The following is a 16410-nucleotide window of genomic DNA, read 5'->3' as shown; positions in this document are numbered from 1 at the left end:
GCCTTGCCCAGCATCCCCCAGAGAAGCGGCGTGGCTCGGTGGAAAGAGCCTGGGCTTCGGAGTCAGAGGTCGTGGGTTCAAATCCCGGCTCCGCCAATTGTCAGCTGGGTGACTTTGGGCAAGTCACTTCACTTCTCTGGGCCTCAGTTCCCTCATCTGTAAAATGGGGTTGAAGACTGTGAGCCCCGCGTGGGACAACCTGATCACCTTGTATCCCCCCAGCGCTTAGAACAGTGCTTTGCACATCGTAAGCGCTTAACAAAATACCATTAAAAAAAGTGGTAGAGCCGTGATTAGAACCCAGGTCTTCGGACTTCCAAGCCCTTGCTCTTTCCACTAGCCCACACTGCCTCTAAACCTGGTGGACCCCATGCTGGCCAAGCCGGTTTCCATCCTTTTGTTCCTCCCCTTCTGAACCACCTCCTTCCCTCGGGCCCTTCTGAAAACTTTCCTTTGCCCGTTTGCTTACGCTGACTTTGGCTCGTAAGGGGTTTGAGGCGTCTTTGTGTGACGGATGCTACCCAATCATACATTGAATTATTGCTATAATTTCAAGGGCGGCCTAACTTTTCCAGGCCTGATTTCGGAGTGGAGAGGTAGGTCTTGAAAGCTCGAGGGGAAACAGTACCGCTCTCCCTCTTTTTTCCACTTGGAAGTTTTATGACGTCTGAGTCACAGCCTGGCGTTGATCCAGGGCCCGGTTGCAACCAGACCTGTCAGAATGAGGTCAGGATGATTCAGGAGAGGAGCTGAGTTCGGTCGCCATCAACGAAATTCCCATCCTTTCAGTTCAGCCACGGGAGCCGCTTTCAGCAGGGTCCGTTTGGAAGATGAGGTGCCCCGCTTTAAAACGCCAAGCGCCTCTCCCGATCCCAAGCTGGCCCTCCCTCTCCAGAACGCACTCCGCGGTCGGGGCCGATATCCGCCCCCGGCTCCCGGCTCTGTCAAAGATGGATTTCCCCCATTTACCCTCAAGCAGGTCTTATCGGATATCACACCTTCAAATATACGGGGGCCGAGGGAGGGCAAGCTGATACGGTCGACGCGACGGAAGATGTATGGACATGAGATCCCCGAACACGGCGTCTTCAAAACCATTCGGTTCAGGAGCGGTATCTTTCTCTCGTGTTAATGTTGACGCTAGTCCACTGGAGAACATGCTCTTGGAACAAAGAAAAGCGGAGAGAAATCAGCCTTTTCATAGTTTTGGCGTTTTTAGTAGTACATACAGATCTTTGTGGCATTTATAGTTGTCTGAAGTCGCGTGTTTGCCCACTAATAGAAACGCCGAGAGAAATTATTTACATTGCTTGTTCCGTACAACTAACTCCACCCTTCCGCTAGATTCATTCAATCGTATTTATTGAGCGCTTACTGTGTGCAGAGCACTGTACTAAGCGCTTGGGAAGAACAAGTTGGCAACATATAGAGACTGCAGGCAAATTATAGTCCTTGTTATTTGGCTTATATGGGCCGTGTCACCTCTCAGGGTCACAGCTGGAGAGTTTCCAGTACCCTACCAGTCTCGACTACGGGCGGGAGAGTCGAGCAGGGGCATCTCCATTCCATTCCTAGCTTGGGCAGTGGCTAGCGAGTGGAAGGCCATCTGCTACATGTCGAAACTCACATGAGAGAGTGAAGGACGGAGACTCGGGTTTACTGTGTGGAAGGAGGCAGTGGTAAACCGCTTCCGTATTTTTACCAAGAAAACTCTGTGGACACACTACCGGAACGATTGCAGATGGAGGTGGGGCGTCCTGGGAGAGATGTGTCCATGGCGTCACTATGGGTCGGACGGGATCAGACAGCATAAGACAACCACCGCTTGTATGTTCATTTTTATTCACTATTCCTCCCACAGGGCCTTTGAGTTGGGTTTCTGGGCCGTATGTTAAATGAACATCATGCTTGCCTAATTCCTTCTTCTCAGAGTTGGTTAGGCGTAGTTGTCTTTCGTATTCGAAGACAGCATTGGCGGTGATAGGGAAGAGCTATCCCACCGTCAGTAAGCCAAGCGCGTAAATTAGTTTTTCCGTAATAGTGATGGATTGCACTGAGCCATCCACACTCTCTTTCCAGGTCCCCCGTAGCCAGCTGCATGCACTGAGAGGCGGTTAGGGTAAGGGTGCAGTCTCTGACCACGGCAACTTCCTCATCCAGTGTTGAATGAACCACCGGCATCCGCTGAACCACGTGTTAGGACCCTCGCTGGGAAACCAAGTACGGTCCATGGCGCGCAACTTCTCTCAAAACCCTCTCAGCACCATGTTCTCCTCTGGCCTTCCCTAGTTTGTACACCATCATGTAAGGCCCTTAATTCTGTTGTAAAGGGTACTGAGGCTCAGAGAGGGTTTACATTACAAAATAGAAACTGAGAGTTTAAACTCTGATGCTTCCCCCTAATTGTACAGACTTCCAAGTGTCTGTCGCCCTTGCTGGCCTGTAAGCTTCTCGCGGGCAGAGGTCACGTCTGCTAACTCAGCGTGACTCTCTCAAGTGCTTAGTTCAGTGCCGAGGATCGAGGAAGTGTCCGATAAATACTTCTGATGGATCAATGCCCTGAAAATGTCAGTATTTGATGCCGTCGTATTTTAAACCCAGTATCCTACCCAGTTGGCTGAGAGAGCTGTGACTCCAGATCCTCACTTTGTTTCCTTTATTCAGTTATTCATTTATCATTGTACTTGTTAAGCGCTTACTATATGCTAAGCGCTATTCTAAGCACTGGAGTAGGTACAAGTTTATCAGAAACCCCTGCCCACATGGGGTTTCTAAATTGGAGGAAGAATAGGTATTGAATCCCCATTTTACAGGTGAGGTAAGTGAGGCACAGCGAAATTAAGTGACTTGCCAAGGTCCCACAGCTGGCAGTCGGCAGAGCCGGGATTAGAACTCAGATCCTCTCACTCCCAGGCTCACGCTCTTTCCACTAGGCCATGCTGCTTCTCTTTATTTACCAATAATCCCAGTGATTAGTTACGAGTAATTTCCAGTGATACGGAAAAAGGAAAAGTCCCCGAGCACCTACCTCCACCAGTGAACCACCACTTTGTTATTATCAGCACGGAAGTACTCCCTGACCTCCGCGGATTCCAGCACTCGAATTTGATAGTTAGCACCGATGGGTTTCAGGAAGACTTATTGGCCAGCTAGTGGGCATGGTGGTTAGGGAATATCCAGTTCACTCTCCGGATTGTCTCCCCAAAATACTCTTTTTTTCCTACAAAGACTCAGCATTTGTCCCAATTTCGGTCGTGGGCCTTTTTCCTGTGGGCTGGGTCAGGAATTGCCCAGGACAGTCGCACTTTCCAGACCACAGCACCGCGCTTTTCCGCCCCGTAGGAGGTGGACAGAGAGTCATCATCATCATCATCATCATCATCAATCGTATTTATTGAGCGCTTACTATGTGCAGAGCACTGTACTAAGCGCTTGGGAAGTACAAATTGGCAACACATAGAGACAGTCCCAACCCAACAGTGGGCTCACAGTCTAAAAGGGGGAGACAGAGAACAAAACCAAACATACTAACAAAATAAAATAAATAGAATAGATATGTACAAATAAAATAAATAAATAAATAAATAGAGTAAAAAATATGTACATACATATATACAGTCCTGAGTCTTCCCTCGGGCTAGAGTCTGGATGGAAAGGGGGGCTTTTCCGGAGGTGATCAATCAATCGTATTTATTGAGCGCTTACTGTGTGCAGAGCACTGTACTAAGCGCTTGAAGCTGTGATGTCAGCAGCCAAAACGCCCACAGCGGCGCACGTGACTTTTGACATGTAAGATGACCTCGGCGACCTTATCGTCCGTCCCCCTTGCGCCATTCTGTTTCTCCTCCGAAGGCGAGCGAGTTTGGACACGGACCGGTGTTAATGGGAAGACGGCTTTATAACTCGAAACAGCCCTCTGACTGAACGAGCACATGAATTGCGAACAAGATGTGACATGTCGTTGCACGTGTACAAGCACGTGACGGCGCGCGCCTACAAACACTTGGGAGCCGTTTGCAGCTTCTAATAAGAAATATATCTCGATTTATTTAGCTGAGGCTCCCTGAGCAAAATCGTCAGCCGCAATGGATGCACAGGGACTTTTGATCCATCTTGTTTAGCAACTTCTGGCCGTCAACGCAGACAGAATTCATTCATTCATTCATTCATTCGGTCGTATTTATTGAGCTCTTACCATGTGCAAAGCACTGTACTAAGTGCTTGGGAGAGGAAAATACAGCAATAAACTGACACTTTCACTGCCCACAAAGAGCTTGACCCGACTTCAGTGTTGTTTCAGGGGTCTAGCGGAAAGAGCCCAGGCCTGGGATTCAGGAAATGCAGGTTCTAGTCACGGCTATACCGCTTGCCTGCTGTATGACCTTGGACAAGTCATTTGACCTCTCCGAGCCTCAGTTTCTTCCTGTGTAAAATGGTGGTAAAATACCTTTTTTCCCTCCTTCTTAGGCTGCGAAACCCATGTAGAATAAGAACTGTGGCCACTCTGATGCTTTTGTATCTACACCAGTGCTTGGCATATAGTAAGCCCCTAATCACTCAGTCGATTGTATTTATCGAGCGTTTCCTGTGTGCAGAGCACTCTACTCAGCTCTTCGGAGAGTACGATACAACAGAATTAGCGGACCCATTCCCTGCCCATAACGAGCGTACACAAATACCATCAGCGTTACAATTGCTATTGTTATAGGAGTCACCTACCGTAGAAAATGCAGTTTTAGAAGGGAACTCTGAGTGTGAATCCGTATTCCGGGAGCTCCAAAGTGTGTGGTTTGTGTTTTGTGGCGCTTCTGCAACGAACAAAATCAATAGCCTTGGCCCGCAGTTCCAAGATGGTGCCGCCAGTGGTGAGACCGTATCTGTAAACGTGGTGGATTTTGAGAGAGAATCTTTTCACGATGCAGTAGTAAACCTTTTCCGGACTTCTGGCGTTCAGCTGAGTGTTGCTCAGACATGTGTAGTTAAGAGAGACAACCTCTGTCCTACTGACAAGAAGACATTCATTAATTCATTCATTCAATCGTATTTATTGAGCACTTACTGAGTGCAGAGCACTGTACTAAGCTCTTGGAAAGTACAATTCAGCAACAAAGAGAGACAGTTCCTGTCCACAATGGGCTCACAGTCTAGAAGGGGAGAGACAGACATCAAAACAAGTAACCTTTTTTTTTGCCATTTTGTATCGTCTGAGCCTTCCCCAACACCGCTATGAGAGAAATACCCTTTGGGGAGCAGTGAAGCCTAATGGAAAGAGCCCGGGCTCGGGAGTCAGGAGACCTGGGTTCTAATTCCGGCCCTGCCACTTGTCTGCTGTGTGACCTTGGGTAAGTCACATAACTTCTCTGTGCCTCAATTCTCTCATCTGTAAAATGGGGAGTCAATACCTGTTCTCCCTCTGACTGTGAACCCCATGTGGGACCTGATTCTCTTAGAATAATAATCATAATGGTGGCATTAAGCGCTTACTATGTGCAAAGCACTGTTCTAAGTGCTGGGGAGGTTACAAGGTGATCAGGTTGTCCCACGGTGGGGCTCACAGTCTTAATCCTCATTTTACAGATGAGGTAACTGAGGCCCAGAGAAGTGAAGTGACTTGCCCAAAGTCACCCAGCTGACAGTTGGCGGAGCCAGGATTTGAACCCATGACCTCGGACTCCAAAGCCCGGGCTCTTTCCACTGAGCCACGCTGCTTCTCTGATATCTGATATCTCTTATATCTACCTCAGCACTTAGCAGAGTGCTTGATACGTAGTTAGCTCCTAAGAAATATCATCATCATTATTATTTGCACATAGTAAGTGCTTAATAAATGCTATTATTATTATTATTATTAAAAATTGGTCTCAGAAACAAGGGCATTATTTGCCAACCTAGAAATTGGTTTCTGAGACCAATTGAAAAAAATTCCTTCCCACAGAGAAAGTAAGCCAAATAGCCTTGTTTGGGGAATTCACCTCGGGACAACAATCAATGTTAATGGCCAAAGTATGGTAAACATCCGAGTCAGACGTACATCAGAAATCGTCAGCTAATGAAGGCATCTTCCTGATTTCATGAAGGAGAATAAGATGCAAAGATAGTTGATATAAAAGACACGGAAGGGTAGTTGAGTGTGAGTGAGCCTTTTGCAAGTTAGTGTTGCCTCTTACTAGGGGCATAATCTGGTTATTTCTGGGGTACACTTGTGCCTAGTCACCGTCAACGGTGCTGCAGAAATGCAAAAATACTTATCCCCAAATGATGGCAACTTCCATTGAGCAAGAGACATCTTTGCTTTGAAGTGTTAGATTTTGAAGCCAGACTAAGCAGATTTTTATCTGCAGAGTTTTATAAGCAGATCAAAAGCCTATTTTGATTTTTGTTCTTTAGAGTTGACCGTTGAATTAGCAGAAATTTCCGGTCATAAACAGGGGTGCTGACATTTCATTTGGAGCACAGGGGCAAATTTAGGAGTGGAGCTTTGAGGGGGTAGTGCTTCGAAGGGATGGGGCTTTGAGGGAGCGGGCGAGACAGAAGCGAACTGGAAGGAAAAAGGGAAGGGAGACTAAGGGTGAGAGACTGGAAAAGGGGAAGTAAAGAAGGGGAAGGGAGAGAGGTGGAGAAAAAGTAATAAAAAGTACAAAGCTTGTCGGAGGGGTCAGGGTACCTCATTCTCCACCGCCGCATCTCTGCTCTTGGCGTGGAAGGAAATAGATTTGTCCTTTCAATCCAGCTTTGGCTGGCAGCTACAGAGTTGCCTTCTAATTCACGATATGTCCAAGTTGCTGATTTCCTCCGTTTTCTACATTTATAAAATGAGGATGCTCTCTGGTCCCAGCTCCCAGCTCACATAGGGTGAGGATTAATGAGTTTTTAATGTCATTTAGAAGTAGGATGTCATTGCTCATCAACACAGTCAAGAGAAAGTCACCAAAATGATTTCCTGGAGGTTTTGTTTTTTTGGAATGTGAAGCAGACTCCTGAAGTGAATAAACCTGTGAATATGCTAGGAAGTTCCTCCTTTTCATTTAGTGATTGGGGTTAATAGGTTTATTCAGGTTTTCTCTGCCCAGTGGGCGGTTGAGGAATTCCTAACCTTTTTTAAAAAAAATCCAGATTTGAAAAACCAAGCAGCAATTCTGGGTGCTAACCACTGCTGCATGCATACAAATGACAACTCACCTCTGCAGTCGTGTAGTATTGGCATCAGATAGGCACTGTGATTTTGCATTTAGTTGTGATTTCATATTTTTGGAGAACCTCGCAGCCAGTTAGTTAACCCTTAATGTGTCATCTCCACTTTGCGCATGAGAAAATGGAGATGTCATATTCAAAGTCATGGAGCGGGAAGGCTGGGGTCAGATCTGCAGAATTCTTGTCCCCTCAGGCGTCCCGTCAGTTGCTGAAAAATCCTGTAAGAGTGTGTTGTCCTTACAGGGGGCTTTGGGAAGGGGTAGTGGGAAGAAAGTGAAAGAAAGAGACAGATGGACAGAAACAGAAAGAGGGAGGAAGAGTGAGCCAAAAAGGTGGGGGAGGGAGATAGAGATGGAGTGAGACAGAAAGGGCGAGATACAGGCAGAAAGAAAAAAAAAGACAGATTTTTGGTGTCATAGACAAAGTCAAAGCTGTGGCCTGGGGAGGAAGAGATTGTCACTGACAGAGGAAAGTGCTGTGGTTTTTTTTTTTTTTTTTTTTTTTTTTTTTTACCAGGTTTACAGGCCTTATGGAGAAGATTGCTTTCAGAATGAAAAGTGTTTGGTGCAGTTAGAAGCAGCGTGGCCTAACGGGATAGAGCACAGGCCTGAGAGTCAAAGAACCCGAGTTCTAATCCTGCCTCTGCTCTTTGAAGGCTGGGTGACCTTGGGTGACTCATCTAACTTCTCTGGACCTCTGTTTCCTCATCTGTAAAATGAGGATTCATGGCGTGTGCTCCCTCCCCCTTCAACTGCGAGGCTCATGTGGGACAGGATCTGTGTCCAACCCAGTTATCTTGGTCTCCGTTTCCTCATCTGTAAAATGGGCATTGATGACAAATTTTCCTTCCCCCTTTAATTATGAGCACCATGTGGAACAGGGACTGTCTCCACCCTGATTATTGTGCACATGAGTGCTTTGCGCATAGTAAGCGCTTAATAAATGCCATCATCATCACTTAGTACGGTGTTTGGCACAAAGTAGGTGCCTAACAAATACCACAGTTGTTAATTACTATTATTCCTTTTTAGAAAAATAATCTTATTTCCTCCCCGAGAACCAGAAGTGGGGGTGAATCAGGGGTGGGGGGGCGTTCTGTGCGTTGGGTGTAATTATCTGGGTGAATTTGGCAATTAATTCTCTTAGGTCAGAAACCAGTGGTGCAAGAGGAAAAAAATGTACCTTTTTGGCCAGACAGAATTCCTTTCAGACGACAAGGGATAGTGTTGCATAAGTGGCAGAATGATTGACCTGGATGATATTGTAGTGACTCCTAATAAGTAAGGAAACGTGGGGAAATTGGGAAAACAAAAGGGGATCCAGTCTCAGGCCCAAGTTCATAGGAATCGTTCCCTTTCACCATCACAGTGCAAGCGCAGATACATTTATAAGTTGGCCTTCTGACCCCACAGGGTTCTTTCTACATCCAGAAGTCGAAATGAGAACTTCTTGAAGTTCTAGGAAAAGATAGCAAACACAACCCGACATTAATCTTTAATGTCCTTGGGGTGGAATGGATTTAGGAGGCAACAGTCACACAGAAAGTTGTCAGATGTTGTCAGCTAGCATTGATGAAAGAGCAAAATGTGCCATCTAAAACCTACTTTCAAGATAATCTAAATATTTTATTTTCTCCTAGGAAAATCCCTGTAAATCTTCCCCCCACTCCACTAATCTTACAACAGACTGGTGATTTATGGAAGAGCTATAGTTTGGCTTTTAAACTGTGAGCAACAGGTGAATGATTGCTTTTAAAGTGTTGCCATTCAGTGAGGTTTTAATGGAGGGGGTAACCCATTTACATTTTTACTACGGAAGTTTTGCGGCGCTTTAGGGATTCATTTATCCTTCGCAGTTACAAGATTGCCGTGCTGAAAGGAAATGAGCATAAAGCGTCATGTGGAAATACTCCAGTTTCTCTGGAAAATAAACTACTCACTGGCAATTTCGGCTGGGCAAACATGCTGAATAACTCCTCTCCTTAAAGATGTAGAATGTAAAATGAAAATGTTCTTTCCTTATTTATGCCATGAAATCCACGTGTGCCTGGTTCCTGGGTAAAGAAGGGACATTACCCATTGTGACCACTTAGCTTTTGTGAAAATGTAGATTTTTTTTTCAGCAGTGTCGCCGCCACCTGCCGAAAATAATTAATCGTGTTGATCCAAAAGGTTTCCACTTTCCGAATAAAAGTGAATTAGGAGAATCCGTCGCGTAATCCCTGCCCCGGCATGTGAGAGACCAGAACCGAGTCAGAAAGGAGCCCGCACACGTGTTCTCACCTGCCCTACCTCCAAAGACTCTTCCCTTAGTCAGTCTGTCAGTCGGTCGTATTTATTGAGCACTTACTGTGTGCAGAGCACTGTAGTAAGCACTTGGGAGAGGATAGTGTCATGATACACAGACATATTCCCTGCCCACAACGAGCTTAAAGTCTAGACGTAAATATAAATAAATAAATGACAGGTATGGACATAAGGACTGTGAGGCTGGGAGGGGAGATGAATAAAGGGAGCAAGTCAGGGGGACGCAGACGGAGAAGAGGAAAGGAAGGCTTAGTCGAGGAGAGCTTCTTGGAGGAGATGTGCCTTCAGTAAGGCTTTGGAGGAGAGGAGAGTCCGTTGGATAATCGTCTGTCCCTTCTCCTGCCCTCTCTGTGTGCCAGGGTTTGTTTTAAAGAATAGGCCCTGGCCCAGCCGGGAAACGGCCCGCTCGGAGCCGGTGGATAGGAGAGAGATGCTAAGACCGACAGAACCCGCTCCTTTCCCTCCACTCCCCAAGCGTGGCACTACACATTAGGGCTGCACTTGGAGAAAGCAGCTTCTTTCCCACAGGATTTGCCGATAAATTGAATTTAATGCTTGGTTAAAAATGATGAATTTGGAGTAATTGAGCTGTTGGAAAGGAATTCTAAGTCTTGTTTTTTATCATTTCCCTAATCTACTTAAAAAAATGCATTCAATCAAAGACTGGTTATATGTAGAAAATTGGTTTGTATAAAGTTAAATAGAGAGAAGTTATGTTTGAGCAATTTCTCATCATTAGTATACTAGCAGTGGCGTTGCTTGGGAGACACTGGCGTGTTCCCTGTCCATGAGGAGCTCACATTCGAACTTAAAAAATATTTACAACTAGACTGGTCAGAATAAATAATTGAGTACACACAGTACACCGAGTACACAGATTCCTGAGGAGGGTGTAAGTACGTTTATAAGTGGTAGATTTGGCTGAAGAGATGCCGTGGCTCAGCGGGCTGGGAAATTCACTGGAGAAGGCTTGTTGGAGGAAGAACAAGAAGCTGTATTTTCTTGTCAGGAGGGCATGGCCTAGCGGATAGAGCACGGTCCTGGGAGTTAGAATGATAATGATGGCATTTGTTAAGCGCTTACTATGTGCAAAGCACTGTCCTAAGCGCCGGAGAGGAGACAAGGTGATCAGGTTGTCCCACCTGGGCCTCACAGTCTTAATCCCCATTTTCCAGATGAGGGAACTGAGGCCCAGAGAAGTGAAGTGACTTGCCCAGAGTCACACAGCTGACTGTTGGCGGAGCCGGGATTTGAACCCATGAACTCTGACTCCAAAGCCCGGGCTCTTTCCACTAGCGTGGCTCAGTTAGAAGGGCCTGGGTTCTAATCCCAGCTCCGCCACTTGTCTGCTGGCTGACCTTGGGCACGTCATGTCTCTTCTCTGTGTCTCAGTTACCTCATCTGTACATTGGGGATTGATACCGTGAGCCCCATGTGACACGTGGATTGTGTCCAACCTGATTAGTTTGCGTCTACCCCAGCATTGAGTGCAGTGCCTGGCACCTAGTAAACTCTTAATTTAAGAGAAGCAGCGAGGCTCGGTGGAAAGAGCCCGGGCTTGGGAGTCAGAGGTCATGGGTTCGAATCCTGGCCCCGTCGCTTGTCAGCCGTGTGACTTTGGGTAAGTCACTTAACTTCTCTGGGCCTCAGCTACCTCGTCTGTAAAATGGGAATTAAGACAGAGAGCCCCATGTGGGACAACCTGATCTCCTTATATCCCCCCCACCGGACATCACGCGTGCCGGTGTGCAAAGATGTGCCGAGTTCTCCCGGAGCACCCCTCGTGAAATCATCCAGTGGCATATCCGTACCAGGTAGGATACAAAACCGCTTTGGTCTAAACCGCAGCGACTGCCCACCCTCCTCATCGACGTTCGCACAGACCAGAGCTGGAAAATGGCAGGTACCTCAGGAGGATAGTACCAATTCCCAATCGGTCAACCCGTCGGGAGTAATAATAATAACTGCGGTGCTCGTTAAGCGCCTACTATGTGCCAAGCACTGTTCTGAGGGCCGGGGTAGATAGAAGACAATCGGATTGGACACGGTCCCTGTCCCACACTGGGCTCATAGTCTTCATCCCGATTTTACAGCTGAGAGAATGACGAAGTGAAGTGACTTACCCAAGGTCACACAGCAGACAGGTGGTGGAGCTGGGTTGACTCTTGGGCCCGTGCTCTATCCACTAGGCCATACTACTACTTAGTAGTAGTATTAGTACTTATTGAATACTTATTGAGCACTCATTGAGCACTTTGTGCAGAGCACTGTACTAAGTGCTGGGCTCACAGTCTAGTTAGGGGAGACAGACGCTTACAGGGAGGGAAAGCAACCCAGTTTTAAGCTCTGTACAGAAGTGCCTTCGGGGAAGGAGGTGGGGTGAGTCCGTAAGCCCTTATGGTGGGGGTCGCCAGTCACTTTGGTCTTTGGGCAGATCTGAAAGGCGCGATCTCGGCCTCTGTCCGACTCTGTTGAGCGACGCCGGCCTCTCCCAGGGCATGTGGTGAGCACCCATCCGACACTGCAGCCTCACCCGGTGCTCAAACGACTGACTCAAATGCCAGTATCGACTCAGATATCCCGTGCTTTCCGTGCAAAACCCCGTGTCCTCATCCTGCCGCCCCCGCTCCCCCATTCAGAAGGAGGACCGTGTGGAAGTGACATTTGTAGATAATGCGCCCAAGTTAAAAAAAAAATCCTTAAAAGATAAAAGGCCACGCTCAGCACTGTATTCATAGTGTCGTTCACGTGCGTCGATGAAAAGGGAGACGGGTTTCAGAGGCAGCATTCAGCATATGCTCCCAGGCTAAACCAGAGCGAGATGACTTATTGATTGTTTGTGCTGCCCCGGCTAATACTGGGTCTTTGCAGTATTGACCAACGGCCTCTCCCTGGAGAGCAAACAGGCCCTGTCGGTGTCACTCCAAGTGCTGCCCAGGGACAGCTAGCAGACAATCTTGATGAATCCGAACAGCCAGATACCTTCGAATCACCCAGCCGGGGGAACAAAACCAGCAGGAGACACTGGCAGTAAATTCTTCTACCGCGCAATCCTCCAAATCCCATGTATCCTTTTGATCCGGGAAAGGGAGCTTTCTCGTTCCTTGACTCTTACTTAATTTTCACAGAAAAGATGAGCCCGGTGGAGAGGGAGGGGGGCTGCTGTTTGCCTTTGCAGTAGAGAGGGCTTTACGTTTTGAAAATGAAAAACTAAGCAGAATCAAACCATCAATCTCGATTATTGGGGAAAGAAGACAGTTGCAAAGCAGGGGCTGTGGTGTGCAGCTTTCTGCAGCTTCTCCCAACGTGGAGCAGAATCGACACCCCCCTCCCTCCCCCAGAGGATCCAGTCCCCTCTCTCCACTCCTCCACCCAAGCAGGTACTAAAGGGCAAAGACTGCAAAAAAAGTTGGAGTTAGGGCTGGACCGTTAGAGGATTGAAGCTTGAATTTTAACCCTGGCCTCACTCAAGCTGTTTTCACGACCGTTCCTACTCGGTCTCTTTCACGGGCTCCTCTTCTGACTCCCATCTTCTAACTGCGGGGGTGGCTCACGTCTCAGTTCTGTGTCCCCTTCTCATCTCCGTTATTCCTTCAGTTCATCCAGTCGTATTTATTGAGCACTTACTGTGCGCAGAGCACTGTTCGGAGCGCTCGGAAAGTACAGTTCAGCGACAAATAGAGACAATCCCCGCCCACCACGGGCTCACGGTCTAGAAGACTCCATTGCACCCACTCGGTTGGAGAATTCTTTCTTTCCCACGGTTTCAACTACGGTTTCCAAATCTACCTCTCCAGCGCTGACCTCTCTCCTTCTCCAGTCTCATATTTCCTCCTGCCTTCAGGATATCCCTCCTTGGATGCCCTGCTGACTCCTCAAACTCAACTTGTCCAGAACAGAACTCTGCATCTTCCCACCCAAACCCCGTCCTCCGCATGTTTCCCTTCACTGTAGAGAGAAAGCACCACTCTCCTCCCTGTACCCCAAGCCCGTAACCTTGGCGTTATCCTCGACTCATCCCTCTCACTCAACCCCCATATTCACTCGGTCACCAGATTTTGTCCGTCTGCCTTCACAGCATTGTTAAAATCCATCCTTTCCTCTCCATCCGTACAACTCCTGTGCTGATCCAAGTGCTTATCCTGTCCTGTCCTGAGTACTGTATCTGCCTCCTCACTGACCTCCCCACCTCCTGCCTCTCCACAATTCCAGGCCTTATTCATCTCTGCTGCCCGGATCATTTTCCTAACAAAAGTTCAGTCCACATCTCCCCACTCCTCAAGAACTTCCAGCGGTTGCCCGTCCACTTCCACGTCAAACAGAAACTCCCGACCAGTGGCTTTAAATCACTCAGTCAGCTCTCCCCCTCCTACCTTACCGCACTGATTCTTTAGTACAACCCAGCCTGCACACTTCCCTCCTCTAACCCCGTCTACTCAGTGTACCTCGAGCTCATCTATCTCGCTGCCGACTCCTTGCCCATCTCCTCCTGGCTTGTAATTCTCTCTCCCTTCATATACAGTGGACCACCACTCTCTCCACCTTCCCTTCGAAGCCTTATTAAAATAACTTTTCCTCTAAGAGGCCTTCCCTGATTAAGCCCTCTTGTCCCTTACTCCCCCACCCCTGTGTCACCTAAGCAGGTGGATCGTGGGTTCAAATGCCGGCTCCGCCAGTTGTCAGCTGGGTGACTTTGGGCAAGTCACTTGACTTCTCTGGGCCTCAGTTCCCTCATCTGTAAAATGGGGATGAAGACTGTGAGCCCACCGTGGGACAACCTGATCACCTTGTAACCTCCCCAATGCTTAGAACAGTGCTTTGCACATAGTAAGCGCTTAATAAATGCCATCATTATCATTATTATTATTATTACCCTTTAAGCGCTTTCTATTCACCCCACTCTCAGCCCCGCATATTTATGGCTTGTCTTGCCGTAGACATATCCGTAATTTATTTCAATGCCTGTTTCCCCCTTATAGACTGTAAGTTTAAGTGGACGGGGAAAGTGTCTACCAATCCTGCTGTAATTGTACTCTCCCGAGCGCTGTAATACAGCAAGTACTCAATAAATACCATCGATTGAACCAGCAAAACCGCTTCTTTCTCCCCCCGTAGACCGTAAGGTCCCCGTGGGCAAGGTACGAGTTGACCAACTCCGTTGTAGTGTACGTTCCCAAGAGTTTAGTAGAGTACTTTGCGCGCAGGAAGCGCTCAATCAATACCATTGATCGATCGATCGATCGTTTGATGTGCCGATGGCTTTCTTAGCTGCCGAACAAGGGGGGACACAAGCTATGTCCGTGCAGTGGACACCGATGCCCACTTTAGGGTTGGCAGTCTAAATTCTGGTTTGGAGACCCAGAAGGGACCGGGACTTCCCATTGCTTCCCATTGATGTCCACCACATCTAAGAGGGCTAAAGGTCACAGTGAGGAGCCCAGGATTCCGGACACAGGTACGCGCCGATTTCTCCAAACCTCCCTCAGCATTGGGCATGGCTACCATTTTTGGTTGTCATCTACTGGCCTAGCGTGTTGCCGGTGTTGAATAACGATAAAATGGCAATGCCTAAGGCGGTGCAGTTTCTCTTAATTAGACGTTACCTCAAGGTCACAAAATTGGAACTTGCATTTCTAAAAAGGCAATGCATCATTCTGGGCATTCTCTATGGGTGAAACTCTCAAAAAGTCTCCTTGGGGATAATGTAAAAGCGAGCTAAGAGGGGTTGCTTCCCCTAGGCTGCAGTTTAGCTATATGAGTTAAGAGTTCGGAGGCCTCAAGTGCCTGTTCCCAAGCTGGGAAGAAGAGGTTGGGAGATCAGGCAATCAATCAGTGGTGTTTAATAGTTAATAATAATAATAATGGTATTTGTTAAATGCTTACTATGTTCTAAGCACTGGGGTCCTGTCATGCCGTCGAGTCGTCTCTGACCCACGGCGACACCGTGGACATATCTCTCCCAGAACGCCCCACTTCCACCTGCAATCGATCTGGCAGTGTATCTGTAGAGATTTCTTGGTAAAAATACAGAAGTTGCTTACCATAGCCTCCTTCCCTTCAGTAAACTTGAGTCTCCGCCCTCGACTCTCCCATGCTGCTGCTGCTCAGCGCGGGTGATATTTGACTTGTAGCAGATGGCCTTCCACTCACTAGCCACTGCCCAAGCTAGGAACGGAACGGATATCATCAATCGTATTTATTGAGCGCTTACTATGTGCAGAGCACTGTACTAAGCGCTTGTGTTAAGCGGATATGCCTCCGCTTGACTCGCCCTTCCGTAGTCGAGTCTGGTAGAGTACTGGCAACGCTCCAGGTGCGACCCTGAGAGGATAAGCACTGGGATGGATACAAGATAATCAGGTTGGACATAGTCCCTGTCCCACATGGGGCTCGCAGTCTGAAGCCCCATTTTACAGATGAGGGAACTGAGGCGCAGAGAAGCGAGGTGACTTGCGGAGGGCCACAGGTGCAAAGGAGTTGTGTTCATAGAGAGGGTGGTGTTGAGGCTGTCTAATTGTGCATCAAGAGAAGGTAATTCTCTTCCCCTCAGCCAAGCTAGCTCTCTTCCTCCCTTCAAGGCCCTGCTGAGAGCTCACCTCCTCCAGGAGGCCTTCCCAGACTGAGCCCCTTCCTTCCTCTCCCCCTCGTCCCCCTCTCCATCCCCCCATCTTACCTCCTTCCCTTCCCCACAGCACCTGTATATATGTATATGTGGTTGTACATATTTATTACTCTATTTATTTATTTATTTATTTTACTTGTACATTTCTATCCTATTTATTTTATTTTGTTGGTGTGTTTGGTTTTGTTCTCTGTCTCCCCCTTTTAGACTGTGAGCCCACTGTTGGGTAGGGACTGTCTCTATGTGATGCCAATCTGTACTTCCCAAGCGCTTAGTACAGTGCTCTGCACA

The 16410-nt window shown here is 47.7% G+C and overlaps 1 protein-coding gene and 1 non-coding gene across 2 annotated transcripts in view; both read left to right on the top strand.

The window, feature by feature from the left end:
- Positions 1-16410, top strand: part of FARS2 (phenylalanyl-tRNA synthetase 2, mitochondrial) — a 271576-nt gene that overhangs the window by 191277 nt on the left and 63889 nt on the right. The window lies entirely within an intron of this gene.
- On the top strand, positions 1480-1617 carry LOC119949003. The gene has a single exon (XR_005457102.1). It is a non-coding gene; the product is annotated as a small nucleolar RNA SNORA7 (small nucleolar RNA).

Source organism: Tachyglossus aculeatus, chromosome X3 (genome assembly GCF_015852505.1).
Source record: "Tachyglossus aculeatus isolate mTacAcu1 chromosome X3, mTacAcu1.pri, whole genome shotgun sequence".
In the NCBI taxonomy this organism is placed as follows: Eukaryota; Metazoa; Chordata; class Mammalia; order Monotremata; family Tachyglossidae; genus Tachyglossus; species Tachyglossus aculeatus.
This window is presented reverse-complemented; position numbering and strand designations above follow the sequence as displayed.